The sequence below is a fragment of the Limulus polyphemus genome, unplaced genomic scaffold, assembly GCF_000517525.1.
Source record: "Limulus polyphemus unplaced genomic scaffold, Limulus_polyphemus-2.1.2 Scaffold1225, whole genome shotgun sequence".
NCBI lineage: Eukaryota > Metazoa > Arthropoda > Merostomata > Xiphosura > Limulidae > Limulus > Limulus polyphemus.
In genome coordinates, this window is record NW_013666835.1 from 30,548 (window position 1) to 48,765 (window position 18,218).

Below are 18,218 nucleotides of genomic sequence, written 5' to 3' on the forward strand. Positions count from 1 at the left end.
GTAATATTTGAAGAAATGGACTTTTATAAACAGTTTATTTAAAAGTTTTTTTTTACCTTTAACAAAATTGTCTAATTGTTATACAATAACAAATAATTAATAAAAAGTATGGCCCAATATTTGTTCATACTAAAGACTTTATCATAATAAATAATGGAAACTTTCGCTACGGCGGTAATACATTATGATCATCTCTACAACTTACAAGATCCATATGGGTCATCTTGAAATTTAAATTTCACAAAAACAAACAAAAAAATAAAAACCATGTAGATGTTTAATAACCGTACTAACACATGAAACAGTTTGATTCGTTTAACTTTTAAAGGTAGATAGTATATCTTATTTTCCTTTTTACCACTGATAATATGTCGTTGTTTACTTGTTCTCATGTGTGTGATAACTGTGAAAGATTTAAGAAGTAAGAGCTATTTAAATTGGTATGAATTAAAGTAGATCCTAATTGTTCAAATGTAAACTACTTTATATGGGAATTTATAAAAAGTTAACTTCATGGTGGGTTGTGAGAACGAATTTTAATGACGAAAACAGTTTATGTAAATGATATTGTGAAATGTGACGAAGCTACACATTGAATTTATCCATTAATTTTATTGACCTGTGTAGGATTTTTTTTCTTCATATGTCTATTCTGCTGACATTTAACCTGGAGTCCTAGACAGAAAATCTAAATACATTATGTAAACAAAAACCCTTTAATCATTGGTTGTTTTGATCACTCATCTATTACTGTTGTATCAATGAACTGTAGTGGTGAGGACAACTTAGAATTAAATTTTATGCATGTCACAACATAAATGTTCTTATTGTCAAACTCACAAGTGCAACACTCTGCTATATGAAATCTTCCATCTGCAGTTTTTTACATGTAGATTAAACCAACTGAGAAAAAAATATATTCTTTTGTTATGATAACATTTATACCAATTATTTACGAATTTCTGTTATTATCTATGAAATATCATTTATGTAACACAGTTAATTAGCATTTTCGTCTTTATATCCTTTTTATAGAATAGATATATCCACTTTTTTAACTAATATAATAATTGGACTACTATTTAAAACTAATGAATCAAGAAACATTCCAAATTAATTGTTATGAATCTCACTAAACTTGAAGTAATACCTTAATTTTTTTAACTAATACATAACAAAACAAGAAAAGGAAAGGTAATGTGCCTGTAAGTGATGCTTTAAAAGAAGGGAATTCTGCTTGTGATTCACTGAACTTGACTCCTGCCAATTTGCCTTCATACCATTTAGATGCAGGGTGAAGTTTCCTTGAAACATGTGGTATATATCTTTATACTTGATTTTCATATTTTACACATAAACATAAGTGTTACAAAGTTAATGTAATTTAGTTTAATTGTGAATCATGTGATGCATTTAGACACAGTAAATTTAGATTTTTGAGTTTGACAATTCTTGATTGGTTTATGTCACAATAATGACACAAATTATAAATCCGCAAATCATCTAGCTGTGATAGTTTCTTTTCTAGAACATTCCTATAAAAGCTTGCATGGAAAAATTTATCATGATAGTATTTATGTAATTTTATGTGTTTGTATTACACACATACTAGACAAGACAAAGTTGTCAGTAAGTCTCAAAACCATTCTTAATTACAGCTACACCCATTCGTTTTTTTCCTTTTTATCTATGATAGTTATGGTAACTGATGTTTTCTGTTGGAATCCATTCTTTTTTGAAACAGTTTACTAAATTATTAGTTTGGTTAATGTAAACAATAACAAAAATACTTCAAAATGGAAGCAGTAAATATATAAGTGATAAACATAGCACCATAATTTGAGGGTCATTTTTATCATCTACTTTTTTTGACTGTTTCAAAATCTAGCAATGGTTGAAGTAAAAAACTTTTTCAATTTCATTAAAGTATGACATAACTCCAGCAATCCAAAACCTTGAGAATTTTAGATACTCTTATTCCAGTAAATCAGAGAAAGGTAAGTCCTTTCATCCTCTAATATTTTCCTGCTTTCATGTTTTTAGTTTTCTTCCCTTTTTTTGTTTATTGCTGTGAAAGCAACAAGTTCATATAAATCTCTTTTTCAAATTGAACAAAATATATTAAAGTTTATAACCTTACATAATTGCAAAGAAATAGTAATAATAAAGAATGTATGTAATGTAAAATTACTAGTAGTAAGCCTTAAAGAGAAATTGAAAATGCTGTTGAGCATTAGACATATTAATGGTAAATCGATACACTTTCTTTGAAAAATTTACTAATAGTGTAATTAGTGTTACAATTTTTCACTATCTTTAAAATGTATTGTATTACTGACTTTTGAAAAGAAAAACAACTTGTTTATTTTAATGAGTAAGGTTTTAAGACCCTAAGAAGACTTTTTCATTTTCTCACGCCTTCACACTGACAGGTAGTATAACAACATTTACAGTTTTATATTAAACTTTTTCTGGTTTACTTCTGTAAAATCATTAAGTAATCAAGAAACTAGTTTGAATTGCGCATTATAATATTATCTTTATTTATAACCTAAGTTTGTTTTACACAGTTTTTTTCACAGATCAAGTGTTAAAGCTGTGTTGTAGGTTCACAGCCAGTATTATGAGATTTATTAGTACAATCCATATTTATGGAATATTACAAAAGAAGTAATCAATGATAAACATTCTGTACATTTAGATATATATAAACAAAAAAAGTAGAACTTCATGGATCTATTTAGGAAATGGTTTTAAATATGTTGTATTATCATTTATCAGTTTGTTTAATTGTTTTGTTTTCATGTATGTTTGTATTGAAAGAAGGGTCTTTATGCTATGGATAAGCCTCATGGTGGAGTGGGAAAGATAAAGTAAGTAAAGAAATAAGTGCACTTGCTATCATAATTAAGATTGATTAAATAATGTTAATACAGGTTTTAATTAGAATTGGCAAGCTAGCCAATAAAACATTTGGTTAATGATTAATTTTGTAGGATATATCTAACTTCTCCTGACAAATATTGAACTGAATAAATGAGGAAATGTACACAATTCTCAGAAATAAATACTTTATAGAATCAGTTAGGCCTAACCAGTATATGGAAGCCTACCTAGCTGTTTTACCATAGCCTAGCCTTAGCAAGTATTTTGCATATGATGGCTGTATTTTGGCAATATGTTGTATTAGTTCTTAATTTAATTTGTGCAAAAACATGGTATAATTGAATTAGTGTCATGATTGAAGATGGATAAAGAATTAGGTGTACCCAGTATTTTATTTTCTACAAAGCTTTTGCTATTTGTACCAGATATATTCTGTTGAATCACACATTGTCTTCTAACTGTGTAGGCTACTAAACTAGTCTGGAAGATCTACATGTTTCATACCATATGGATTGTGAAAGTTCTGGTTATCAACTATGTGTAAACTTATTACTGAGTGATTGGTGTGTTAACATTTTATTTTGTTTAGTTGGACTTCTCTATGTAACTCTGTACTTGTTGATTGAAAAATGTTCATTCTAGAACCTTGTTGCAATAATGTTATTGCTTGAGAATTTTTCACAGTGAAAGTCCTAATGGACTGCATTAACATCTCATAACCTATGGACATCAAGGGACCATTTGGTCATTCAAGGCTGTCCTTGCACACCTACCCTTGAGAAAAGTAAACATTTAAACCCACTTTTTACTTTTCAGAAAATCATCTAATCCACGATGAAACTAGTAAAGTGCTGACCTCCACTGCTCATTCCATAAATCATTCACCCTTTTAGAAAAATAAAACCATCTTAACTGGAGCATAGCCTGTCTTTTTCCAAATCTTTAACTTTTGTTATTTTCAAAATATAGCATAAAGAAATCAAAAGTCTTTATATCATCAATCCCCAAAGTAACTTTGTGAACTTCAATAAGCTTACCTCTCACCCTTCTGTAAAAAGAAGAGTGTTTTATTGGAAAGTGAATTTAACAAGTGATTGTTAATTTCATTTAAAGTGATGACTTTTAGTATGACATTGAATATTCTGTATCAGCTTCTGCATAGTGAAGTGAGAGTTTTTATATTAATATTTTTTTCTGTTTTGCTAAAATGGTCACCTTTTAAAAAGAAATTTAATAATCATCATACAAATAATGAAACTCTTAAAGGTACAAATTAAGTTCAATATATGATACATTATAAAAAACTAAACTCTTGCCTTCATATTTTGTGATTGTGGATCTTAGAAATTGAGAGAAGTATCAGGCCAAAGACAACACCAGTTGTAGGGATACTCCTTTAATTTGTGAATTTGTAAGTATTCTTATTAAATTTGATAATGAAAAAAATGAAAGTATAGTGGAAGGAGATGGAAATATTTATCACTTTCCATTCAAAGTGCATCATCACTTCCCTCTCCAAGTATCAAAAGCTTGCATCAAGAATGTTGCCTTACAGGAAGAGTTTGATCACTTTTATACTTGTCCTATTTATGCAAACAACATCTCTTTCCACAGTGTTGAAAATCCCTATTTATAGGACTTATTTTTTCACAAGTTGTAATTAATTTGCAACTTCCCAACATACATGAAATTATTAACGATAAACCTTAACTCTGAGTGTTCAGATTTTCACAGAAGAATGGTGTTCTAATAAAAAAAGCATCAGCATCAAGGTATATGATAATGCACCCAATAAAATCACTTGAGAAATTATGTATATCATCTCATAGAGAGAAAACACAGACAAAAAGTCAAACATTTCAACTTCTTGAGGATTTCCTTTAACTTTGCATCTGTGTTTTTGTTTTAGGTACTGCTTTCAAGAGGATTCTAAATGGCTTGGACCAATGAAAATCATTTTAAAAGGTTGTGTGATTGATATTGTGACTAACCATGAACTGGAGAAATCTATCTCCAAATTTCTTGCTATTTTTAAACCTGTACATTAAAACAAATTAAGAAAGATTTAAGTTTCTTAATTGAAGACTGAATGATGGAGGTTAATTATTTTTAATAACATGTAGATCTGTCACATATGTTTCGATTTTTTTTTATTGTTTTAATATGCTCATACTCTTGTTGTACCTTGCAGTAAACATTTTATTTGTTGTGTTTTGTGATAAACATGAAAAAGAGTTCAAAATCCTGAAACTGCTAGCAGATCTAATAGTAACATCTGTGACATTAAACGGAGACAAGTAAAAATTGCTTTAAAAGGTTGCATTAGAGGATGATACTGACAAGTGAGTGAATCAGTTTTATAGTAAGGGAAATGAATTATTCTGAACAGATCCCTAAAAATAGCTATCTTCCATAAGTTACTAATCAATAACATAAATACTCTACAGCACTTAGAGCTTGATTTTAGGGTTTTCTTATGTTTATTTACTTTTTAAATATGTAGTGTAGCACCTGAGTTGCTTATTATTTTGTAAAATAGGAAAATTAGTGTTTTTTCTGATTCATGATATGGATTGTTTGATATATTTTTGAAACTGTGCATTTAATTAAACTTTTTTTTCTTCTCCAAATTCATCACATTGTGGTAAAACCTTAGATGGTTTATTTTTCACTTTATAAATAGCCTTGTACTTTACCCTTACCAGAAGATTCAATATAGAGAGCATTCAGCTCTTTGCTGATTATGTATGAAATTGTAATGAGAATAAGATGTTGATTAAAAGCAAGGAAATAATATTGTATCATCAGGATAGGTGGAACATTCATATATCAGAAACATCTGATGTTCAGTGTAACACACAGCTTATAACTGCAGTTAATTTTGTACTGTATTTAACTTAGCTAGGTGCACAACAAATTTTGTGTCCTCAATGGAATGAATTAAAAACAGAAGCTCCATGTAGCTGTAAGAAAATAGACATTTGTTAGGAAACATGAATGACTTTTTATTAGTAAAACACATGAGATATGGTTCTTCAGTAAATGTGTAGTGGTGTATATCACAACAAAATGCACAAATTTCTTATTTGCTTACAGTATAAGAAAAACACATGAGAATATCATAAATCAAAGTTGTTGAAAAATGCCATTTTCTCTAAGGAACTATTGTTAAAATTAAAATTAAATATTCTTTTTAATTCTTTCAACAGATGCAACAAAACAATGACTGACAAGACCAAGGAAAAAAGTATTAAGTAATCTAGTAAAGAACATGATCCTGGTAAGAGTGTAACAATCTGAGTTAAGTTCTACTCTCCACTTATAATTCATACACCAAGTTTATAAGTGTTAAAATTTAGTTTGTAACCAGATTACAGGCCAGTCAAGACATAAAAAAAAAATCATCACTCGAGTAACTTTTGGAATGCATTTGCTGCCTATATTTTGCTGTGATTAATTAATGTTAATTATTTCAAACTGGTTTTTGGAGCTTAACAGTTTATTTAACCATGTTTTGTGTACTTTTCTTGACAACACTGTGTTGTAGCTCTTGTATAGTTTGGCTAAACTGTTTAGATTTAACATGATGTGAGTAAATTATTCTAAGTAATGATTAAGATATCACCTAATGTGTGCTTTATAATTTTTCAAATGAAATAAAAGTTTTTAAAAGCAGGAATTCCAATTTTGAAATAAAGTTGAGCCCATAAATATATTTTTCTTATTTCATGACTTGTTAAGATAAAGAGATAAATAAGTAATAGAAAAAGTTGAAAGTACATATATCATAAACCATGTATATCTCAGATATTTATGAGCCTTTTTCCTCATAGTTTGATATGATAGGTTACAATTTAGACTAATTACACAGGCCTGCGATGGTTTTATTGTCTTGAAATCCGAAAATGATATCCATTTTCTCCATCACATACATAATGCAATACATAAAAAAAAAGACCACAACATGTAGTTTTGAGATTAAAAGATGAAGATTTCATAAAAAAAAATCAGGATGATTGAGGATGCATATTCGTTTGACATCAAGGTTTTTATCTTTTCTTCAGTTTGTTTGTATTTTTGTTAACAAACATAATAATAAAAAAAATCTCATTGTGGTAAATGAAATAATAATTTGATCTAAGGTAAAGTTTTTTTTTCTCTTCTCGATTTGTAAAAAATCCTTACGTAATAGAAAAAAAGTAATATTATTTTCGAAATCTGCATAGCTGAATTATGTAAAATCTGTTATTAAAACCAAAACACTTTTTTGAAGTTTATATTCACAGTCCTGTGTTATTACCAGTAATGTATATTCTGTTATCTATTCCATGTGAAATTATGTATATGTGCTTAAAGTTGTTTTCTTCCAAAATATTTATAGGGCTTGACATGTTCTAGTAACAGTTAATGTGCTGGACTGTGAATTTTTGGGTCCAAAAAATCATGCTCTGTACTTTGGGACTGAGGGTATTTTAAGACCCGCGGCTGTGAAAAAGTAGGTATTTTACTAAAAATTGCGCCAAAACAAAATTATGAAACATCTAATCGAAAAAGCGCATAAAGCACAATAACAATTGTTAATAACACTTTAGCTACAGTAGTTGAGCTGATTTCAACACAATTTTCAGATTTTCAATCACAGGAAGCATGGAAACAGTAGTAACTGGCAAAGTATGTGATGGACATAAAAAACAAAAGAAAGGAAAATGCCATATTTGCCATCTTTGTGATCCATTACCCTCATGCACTGTATCTATGATGCATATTAACTACAGTAGAAAGCATAAAAGTAGTCAGTTGTCAAATCAGTAATTAAAAAAAAGGCATGGCCATATCAAGGCCAAGATTATCACAGTGCCAGGTCTTAAAAGAATAATGGTCAAATTCTTCTCTTTAGTTGAAGTAGCCCATTAGTTAGTGGTGGGTGTTGTTCATTAGCTGCCTTCCCTCTAGTGTATCAATTTAAAATTATGAGTGGTTAGTGCAGATACCTTGTGAAACTTTGAATATTTTTTATAGTTTTTTTTTATATTTCTTGTTTTGCTAAGTTACACAGGCAGACCCAGGAAGCTAGTGTAGACATTCCATGCTGGAAGTTAATTTTGCAGTGGTACAATATTTTGAGGCTTTAGAACCAGTTTTGATCTGTTGAGGAAATTGCATATAAGTACTTTTCAAGCTCAAAGCACTCAACTTAATCCTGACTCTAATTCCATAATATCTAAGAAAGAGCTAAGAAGAAGGAAAATACATACATGCAGAGCACCTTGAATAATGATGAATAGTAAACTGTAAACACCACAAATTCATTCTGCTGATTGCTTACTATATATCAACAATAAATCACAAAATTCTAATGTAGGAGTTAACAGCTGAAAAAAAACAACTAAATCTTTGAAGTAAGTTTTCTGAAAACAAGAAATGGAAATGCAGTTGATGTTTTTCATACACCTAAACTGTACTGCACTCCAATAAAGTATTAGTATTTTGTTACTATATAAAGAGAATACAATTTCATAACTTAATGTATGATCCAAGTAATACATGACCTTTTATACCTCGTAGCATCCTCGTTACACATATAGGCTTACAAAACCTATTTTGCTGTTGCATTAGCATCAATGCAGTAGTCAATACTACAAGTAGTAGTATTTTAGTAGAGGGAAGTGTAGTGGATACTGTTAAAATTCTGGTGTTTGGTATGTGCACTGCTTGCTCTGTACCTCTAATCATATGTTTAATCTGTTAAATAGCAGTCTCAATTTTCATGGCTTTACAAGGTAAACATAAAACAAAGAAGATATACTTAATGGAGATGATTTATACCTGTCCAAATCATGAACTCAGTAAAGACATCTTTACCTCTTACACAGCCAGTAATTAGGAAGTTGTACGAGTAATAATCCAGCATGATATGCTGAATTCCCAGTAGGTTCCTTAGAACTAACCTTAAGAGAAACACTTATGGAAATAAAAAATAAACTGTGCATTGGTGATAACAATTTAAGGAAAGTTTGCTTCAAAAAAAATATGGTTTTCAGATTTTTCACACAAATTAATGCAGATATGTTGAAATTATGCAACTTTTTTTTTAATACAATTTTTATTTTGTTTTGTTTTGTATTTATCAAGTTAATACTAACATTTGATATGGTATGTGAGGTTTTTGAATTTTTTTTACAATAAATGATTCTTTAATTGGTGAAAAAGCAGCTCAGAGATTAAAAGTAGAGATAACCTGTGAAGATTATAAGAAGGATAAGTGTGGAATGTGTGAAAGGTAGAATGTTGGTACTGTAAACACAAGAAACTTGCAAGTCCATGTGTTGTACAGGAAATGAGAAGATTATGTTAAAGTTGGGAATGTCATCTGGCCACTTTAACACATTGTGCTAAAAAATTGGTAAGATTGTTTAAAACAATACATGTTAATTGTAAAAGTCATTGCATATAACACTGTGATTAAATACATTGTAGATTTAAGAAAAACTATAATATCGAGACTAGTGATTTAATGAATTACCCATAGATGCAACACTCTGGTGAATTATGTCAGTAGACAGGGAAATGCTTCAAGCAGCATTAGCAGCTGTCACTGAAGTAATGTGTGTTGTTCATTTTGTAATTTTGATGTTTTTTGCTGAACCTTTTCTAACAAATTTTTTATAAAGGTATTTCTGAGTAAGCTGCAATAATGTCATGCAGTATGGTTACATTCAATGATATAAAGGCAAACTTTTTTGTTGTTTTAATTTGTATTGCAGTTTTGTAATCATAAATGCTGTTTGCAAAATTTTTGTTTGGTCTAAAATTTACAATATAGATAGTATATGCTTTGTCAGAAGGTTGTTCAGTATATTTTGTAATATTTAGCTAAAAAAGGATAAATTTTAATAATCTTGTATGCACTCAATTGTTAGATAGTAGTTATTATATTTAAATATTTTTTAATAATTTTTGCAAATTGGATTCTTAAAAGAAAAGATAGATTTTTCGTGCTTGGACTGTAATTAGAACCTATTTAAATACCTGTACTTTATAACATTTTCTTTTAAATTTACAAAACTATTTTAATGTAAAAATTATGGCAACATTTTAAAATTATGAAATTACTTAATTATACTTGTTATAAGACATAAGTATTAGGCCTGTTATATTTTTTAACATTACAATCTTTATCTAGTCCCTTCTTTCAAGAATTAGAAGAATGTATAATAATAGTATTACAACTATACTATGTTTGCCAAATTCAGTGCTGATGACATATTTGGCTTAATCGAGATTGGCTGTGATAAATCATACACAAGAGTCGTTGGAACATTATTTATATAAGATATTTGTTACAACAACAGTTATTATGGTGTGAATGTCTTTTCCAAGCTGGCAAAGCATGTTTATAATTAATTATACTTGACATAAGACAATCTTACAAGCACTGAATTGAGCGAAATTAGTTATCAGCTATGGCTATGGCAAACTGGTTTTAATTTTTTTAGCATATACAGGAGTATAATGTATTTTGTCAAATAAATGAAACATTGTAGGTGACATTTTTCAACAGAGGTAATTAATGTTATTTCATTTTTGTAATGGCAATGGCAAAAGATAATCATTTGCTTATGTTTATTTCTAGTGTTATGTTAATCATGTAGTTAATTAATTATCCTTTAACCCTGTTCATTGAAAGGTGGAGATGGTAAACTCATGTAGTAACTAAGTATAGAATTCAGTTCATCTAAATTGTTAGTAAATGTAATTTTTAGAACCAAACTTAAGTATATGTTGGGTTTTGTTTTTTATCTCCCAAAATAACACATTATAATATCAATAAGTATGTCCTTATGTTTATTTTTTGAAAGCAGTATTAAAATTATCAATGTTAGTATTAAAACTACAGGATTTTACAATATTTTTTATACCATATCATAGTATTTGCATTATTTAAGTAGCTCATTTCCATACATTTTAAGTACTCTTCAAAATAAAAATAACTTTTTGTTTCTTTTTACTACACAGTTTTTCTTTTTCTGGAAGATATTAACCAAAACAGTCATAAGTGTACTCATTAAACAAGGAAAAGTTTGAAACTTTTTAGTGCATTGTTTTTTTACTCCTCTCTTTATGATAGTTTACCAAGGATTCATCTGATTTTGCAGGAGGTAAGCATTTAATTCCTGTTAATTTTAAGAGATAAATAATACATGTAAATCTTGTAAACGTTTTTTTCAGTATTGCTTTTGTAAGTTCCTTCTTTGGAAGTTTGTCAACTGTTCATTTAATTTTTATTTCTATTATATTAACCAGGTATGACATCAATTGGTGCAATTTTTATTAAACTAGCAAAGCAAATGAGATTAGGTTGCAATGTGTGGTTGAGCACTTAACATGGTAGTTAGTGCCATGACTTTGTTTAATTATGAGCAATTGTTTCCAAAAATTCCTTGAAAGACAAACTTTGTAATACCTACAGTTACATGTGTAAAGCAAGATAATCTCACTCTTCATTATAAGGTTGATGATCAAATCCCAGTATTTAGTTAGACAAAAGATGTGGTACTGGTTGCTATTAGTTATTTGCTTTCCCTCAAGTTTCTCAGTTCAAAATTTGGGGTGGATAACACAGGTAGTCAGCCCTTGAGTAGATTTGCTTGAATATCCAAAAAAAAGCAAAGAAAGCACTCAAATTTTAGCTGAACTTGTAGCTTAAACAACCCTAAATACTTTTTGTAGAAAGTGTGGTGTATAAAAAACAAATCATGTTATACCAATTGGCACTGGTTTTATTGACTTCCCTCAAGTCTGTCAGTTCAAAATTAGGGGCAACTAGTACAGGTAGCTTTTAAGTACAGTAGATTTGCTGGAATATCCAAACAAAACAAAGCATTAACAGCAAGTTTTAGCTAAATTTATATTTTTAAAAGTCCTAGATAATTTCCTTAAAAAGTTTGGTGTAAAAAACCAAAGCATGTGATATCAACATGAAGTTATTTTGCTTATAAACAAGCAATTTAAAGTAGAGTCTATAAAACAGTTTGTGACTTCCCATGTAGGAGAAGATAAAAAGATTAAACAACAAACACAGAAGGCTCATTTAGAAATGTTATAGAGAAGATCAAAACAGGAAGAAAAAATCAAATAAATTGAGGTAAGTATTGGTGTTATATTTAATAACTTGAGGTAGAAGGCTGCTCTTTTTAATATATCGCTTATCCTTAATACTAATTATTTTAAAATGCTGAATGGTCATTCAGTGATCTAAAATGTATACCAGAAAAAAAGCTTGTGAATTATTTTACAAAATTAACTTTAATTTGCAAGAGAACTTCTTTTGATTTATCTTCTGTGTAATAATTTTAAATTCAGACATTTTTTATCATTATTATTTCACAAAAAATAAAAGATTATTGGTAGAATCTTTATAGCCTAATTGGACCAGTTTGTACAGATAATGTCCATTAAAATTGTGGCTAATTGGGCAGAACTTTAAATAATATAATGTTCAAGATACTAAATACAGGTTACTTGACCAATATAGAGCATCCACCAACTACAAAATTTGCTTTAGAGCTATGGTATTTTTTACATTCAAAGTACAATTTAAGTTGGCTGAATGTAAATTGAAAAATGTGAAAGTTACTGTATTTAGTTAATTTTGTCAATTTCTAAAGAAATGTTTTAATAATTTGAAATGACTCAATTTAGCTTGGCTGTTATTTTAAAACTTCCAAAAGTTGTCATAAATTGTTTTGTAGGTATAGAAACTTGTAAATATTAATATAATCACTTTCAAATGAACGTAAAATTCTTGATAATTCCTTTTTCTGATTCCCTAAGCTTTCTAAAATAAAATGAAACATATTCTTATGTGAGCCTTGATTCTAGTTTTTCCAGGTTTGAATATGATTGATTTAATTAATGTAGATAAAGAAATTTGATACTAATCATATCTACATAGTTAATTATAATCTTGTCACAGTCTTGATGATATCATCAATTCAAGATACCAGTATTTTCTACATCCTGACAGAGACTGATTGAGAGAAAAGCCCTGTATTACATGCTTGATGTGTATACAATTTGTATTTATATCTTGTCCTAAAGAAAATAAACTGAGAGCCATTAAAATGCATCCTTTTTTTTTCATTACAAAAACTCTCTTTCTTTCTTGTGGAGTGCCTCAGAGGTCAGTGCTTGGGCCTTTGCTGGTGACATTAAACTTTTTGTTATTTTTAATAGTATTGAGGATGTTTAAGTATGACTTAGATCAATTGTATTATTTGGTTAAATATTTGGCATATCACCTATAATTATAGCAAGTGCAAGATAATGCATCTTGATTATCATAATTTAGATCATATATTTAATACAGATGAGAAAACCTCTCAGTAGCATGACTGAAGAGAAAGATCTTGACATAGTAGTGGATAAGTCATGCATGTCACCTCAAGTAGTACTTTATTGCTAGAAGTAAAGTTAATATGATTCTAGAGTGTATTTAAAAGATGTAGTTATCTCTATGTAAGTCACTAATTAGGCCACATTGTTTGTAGTTTTGGTCTAAGAAAAGATATTGTCTTATTGGAGGGGGATCTGAGAAGTGGTACCAAGATGATTTTTGAGAAAATAAAGGTAAGAGGTGATCTTATTGACGTTTATAAGATTATTCAGAGAACTGATAGGATAAAAGTCTCTGATTTCTCTTTGCTATATTCTGTAGATAACAGAATGAGAAGAAATAAGTTATAGAACTGGAAATAGAGAGGCCAGGCTCCAGTTAAGGCAGTTTTACTTTACTAACAGGGTGATTAACTTAGGGAATAAATTGCTGTTGGTAGTAGTGGAGGTCAGCACTTTAAAGGAGTTTAAGAGAGAAATCAATGATTTCTTGGAAAATAAAGGATGTGCTTAAATTTGTGCTATTCCCAAAAGACGGTTGTGCAAGGACAACCTTGAAAGACCAAATGTTTGCTTGTTGTCTGTTTATTATGTTAAAAGAGTCTCAAAAGTGCTCTAATATATTAAAATTATAACTGTAGTAAAAGTCTGAATATATTTAAATTTGACTGGTGTACTTCACTGTCTGGTTTAGTTTGTGCATTTATAAATAAAAACAAAAACAACGAACAGAACAGTAAAACAAGGGCAGGTGTATCTGTTGTGGCTTTGTTGGACAGGCAAGAGAGAGAGAAAAAAAAGTGAAATCTTAGTGAGCTCTTTCTCACCAGTCCAAGGTAAGCTTTTTCTGTGAGATTAAACTAGAACCAAGTAATATTTAAGTTAAGCCTCAAAGTGAAATTGAAATAAAAAATATTTTGCACCACAAATTGAAATGAAATTCTGAACTAAAACTCTGAAACAAAGTTAGTTATAATAAAATTAGAATCTTGCAAAACCTCTTGAAGAAAAGTTAACTGAAAAATCTTACCAATATTTAAGTTTAGTTACATTATATATATTCAACCTCAAAAAGTAAATGTACCATTCAATTCTAAGTTTAGAAATTCAGCAAAATCTCTGAAAGATCTATTGATCAAAGGAGAACCTCACTTTTAATGCATAACATACAATAACAGTTTAAGCCACGCTTGCACACAAAACTCTACCCAGCACATGACCCTCATGCTCAAGTGCTGAGGAGAAACCCCAGACTATTACCCAATTCACTAACAGAAAAAATAGTTTTCTATTCCTAGGTGTCACACACTATCTTCTCCACAAGAAACTGTTAATTGCCAATTAGCAAAAAGGGCCCAGATAGAGCTAGCAAAAAAAAGCAAGGTTAAGAAAGAAAGTAGAGAGATTTAAAAAACATTAGCATATTAACCAAAGGATTAGAAAACATATGGTGTCATTCTGTACCACAATGTATACAAAATGTCAAATTAGGATATAGGGGGTTATTGGGTACAATTTTATCACATAATAGGTACCTCAGTTTACATTATATTTTTATAATTGAAACTATTGTAAGATACTTAGTGTGGCTTATTTGATAGTTGTCTATTTACTCCCAGTATGGTTAGAGAATTAAACATTATAATAGCAGCATAAATTCCATGAAATATAGTTTTCTGTTTATTGTGTTAATGTATGTTTTTTATTTGTAAGGAACTTCATATTATTAACCACTACTTCAATATTTAACACATATAAGACTAAACCATTAAAAATATCCATCTCTACTAGAATGTTAAGAAAAGATCTGTCATGATCTTGTCCAATATTTCATTACTTTTGTACATCTTACCACATTAGAAATCACTCTTTCTTGCTGTGTAAAATCTGCTGTAATGTTTGTCACTCTCATAAAGACCCACAGCAATGAGCGTGGCAGGAGCATCATATTTATTATGTAAATCCACTACTATATGTAACACCGATATTTATTGAGACTATTTAGGCTTAAGGGTATGAGGATGTAATTTTATAATTATATGGTCTGGTAATATGTATGAACAAGAGAATGATGAGCTGGGTTTGAATCCGTCTGATACTCCAAAACAATCCCAAGCTATGGGTATTTTATAAGAGCAACAGTCAATTCCTTAGCATGGATGGTAGGGTGGTAATTAGTGGCTGACTTTCCTCTGTTTAGTAGGTCAAAGATAGGCATGGTATCAGATAGCCTTGAATATAAAATACAAGTATGAACAAGATAAAGAAAACGAAACATCAAGCAATACAGTAGATGTTCAGAACTACCCCAGCTGTGTGTGTGTGTTTATATACATGCATATACTGTAAAGATACTTTTAGGAAATTTATTTTAAAGACAGTGATTTTTCATTTGATTTCAGTAGGAAGCATGCATATTTCATATGCCCTCTGTTAAATGTATGCTAGTAGTCATGTGTGGTTATTATTTAAATATATATTATTTTGTAACTTGTGTGAATGTCTAACTAACATCACAAATTTTAACCTTTTTTTTCTTTTACTCTTATACATGCTGTGTATTTATTAATTGTATAAATTTTAAACAGTGCACTATATGAGATTAATAACTTGTTTTGTATAGGAAGTATCTACTGGAGATTGGTACCATGAAAACTGTAGACTAAAAAACAAAGATCTCCAACATCAGAAAAGGCAAGAATTTTTTTTTGTATGGAAAAAGATAGTGACATGGAGTTTGATACGATTTTTATAACTACTGGAAAAAAAATGAGTTTAAGTAAGTTAATTCATTTCAAGTGTACATGTGTGTTTGAGTTTTAAGGAAGAGAAATTTATTTGAAGTACTTTTTATTATTCATTATAAGTATCAACTAAACTTTTTGCCGTGTGTTTGGTGTGTGTTGAACCATCTGTGGACTTTGATGTTGTCTCACGTATGTTACTAATACATCTCCGAAGCAAAAAAAAATTAGAAGATCAGGTTGTGCAAAATAAACCCTGATCTTATTTTCATACTAGGTGTAGTTAATTGCTAAAAGACAGTTTTTGAACTGCTTCTGTGGTTTTCTTTAAATTACAATTAAAAGCTAATTTACATTCTAGTCATGATTCTATAAGGAACTTCTCTTTATTTTGTAATATGGTTAATACATCTCAAAAACAAAGGAAATAAAAATAAAAAAATTTAGTTGTACATCAGTATATTTTATATTTTAAACTCTAATCACCATTTTCATACCAAGTTCTGTTAATTACTAAACGGCAGAGTTCAGGACTGCTTTCCTGGTTTTGTTAAATAGTCCACTGTGGTAGCCATATTTGTTCCCTCTGCAGATTCCTTTTTATTATTATAGTTTTTTGGTTTTTGCTACATAATTTCAAAACCATTGAAACAAATTGTTGATGATTTCATAGTAGAATCCTTTATTTTATGTTGTCATATTTGTTTTATAATTTATTAGCATCAAAGAGCACTTTTACAACATTTTTAGGCCTACTGCTCTCATGTATGTAATTTATTCACCTTTATTTACATACATGCTATGCATATTTTATATACATCCAGTATTCAAAACTTGTTTGGAAGAAATCTTGGGCTTCTCAAACATTTACTGCTTTGGTTTTTCTGGAATAATGGTAAGGAAACCTCTTATACAAATGAAATCATAGTTGATCCTGTGTTTGTTTTTTCCAAGAGCAACATAAGGCTCCAGAAGTAAAGTAGTAAATGTCAGAGAAGTTCCAGGATTTATTCTGAAACTTCTATGAAAGCATGGTAAGTTGCTAAAGATATGAAGTAATCCCATGACAATGGCTTTGGCATGTGATCCATACAGCACATAACCACTAGAATTAAAACTTAGGGATTTCCCCAGGATACATTATATGTGCAGCCAAAGAAAATACATCTGTTTGGGGATATGAGGAAGGTAGGTTAGTGTATGCCATAGATCCTATGGCACAACATACACATACAGAGAGAGATCATGCCATAGCTTGTAATGAACAATTCAAAGAAATGGTTAAATTACTCACAGAATATTGGTTATTTCTATGAACTGTTGATAACAATATTGCTGTGGTATTTTATGGATCACTTCATATATAGTGTTACAAATGTTTTTCTGACTGGTGCCAGTGTCCAGAGTTAATAAGGAAGGAAATAGGGGACCACAATCCATTTCTAAGACAAGAAATGGTTAAATTACTCACAGAATATTGGTTATTTCTATGAATTGTTGATAACAATATTGCTGTGGTATTTTATGGATCATTTCATATATAGTGTTGCAAATGTTTTTCTGATTGGTGCCAGTGTCCAGAGTAAATAAGGAAGGAAACAGGTGACCACAATCTCTTTCTAAGACAAGAAATGGAAAATATTTGAGCAAGAATATAGATATAATAAAAAAGGGGGACACACCATAATAAAGCCATTCTTACACTAAAACATTTAGTGACATTCATTGTGGCCAGATTTGTTATTCATAGTCTAAATATTCACTAATTGAAAAAAGAAAAGAGATTTCAATCATATATATATGTAAGTGATTTACACTCAATTTATTACAGTAGTGTATACAGAAAAATATCTTGATTCATCCTACTGATTTGTACACCATGTAGACTCTAATTCCCAGCTACCTCTATATTAACAATTCATAGATACTTTATTTAATTTATATAATACTGTGAATTTGATGGCTTTATAGTGCTTTTAAGTGCAGTTACCATGTTTATTTTGTAGTACATATATTTGGACAGTACAGAAAACTCATCTTTTTTTTTGGGCCCGGCATGGTCAGGTGGTTAGGGCGCTTTACTTGCAATCTGAGGGTCGTGGGTTCGATTCCCCATCCCACCAAACATGCTCGCCCTTTCAGCCGTGGGGGCATTATAATGTGATGGTCAATCCCACTATTCGTTGGTAAAAG

At 29.6% G+C, this 18,218-nt stretch overlaps 1 long non-coding RNA gene across 9 annotated transcripts; it reads left to right on the forward strand.

The window, feature by feature from the left end:
* Positions 1-142: 142 nt before the first annotated feature.
* On the forward strand, positions 143-15,977 carry LOC106462690. 9 transcript variants are annotated; one of them, XR_001291007.2, is made up of 10 exons: positions 143-328; positions 1,928-1,997; positions 2,824-2,873; positions 4,796-4,851; positions 6,096-6,166; positions 7,268-7,381; positions 10,903-11,045; positions 11,937-12,031; positions 13,437-13,515; positions 15,905-15,977. It is a non-coding gene; the product is annotated as an uncharacterized LOC106462690 (long non-coding RNA). The 9 variants fall into 9 exon arrangements; XR_002611328.1 differs by lacking the exon at positions 143-328 and adding an exon at positions 338-421; XR_002611332.1 differs by lacking the exon at positions 143-328 and adding an exon at positions 338-421 and having other exon boundaries at positions 11,015-11,045.
* Positions 15,978-18,218: the final 2,241 nt, after the last annotated feature.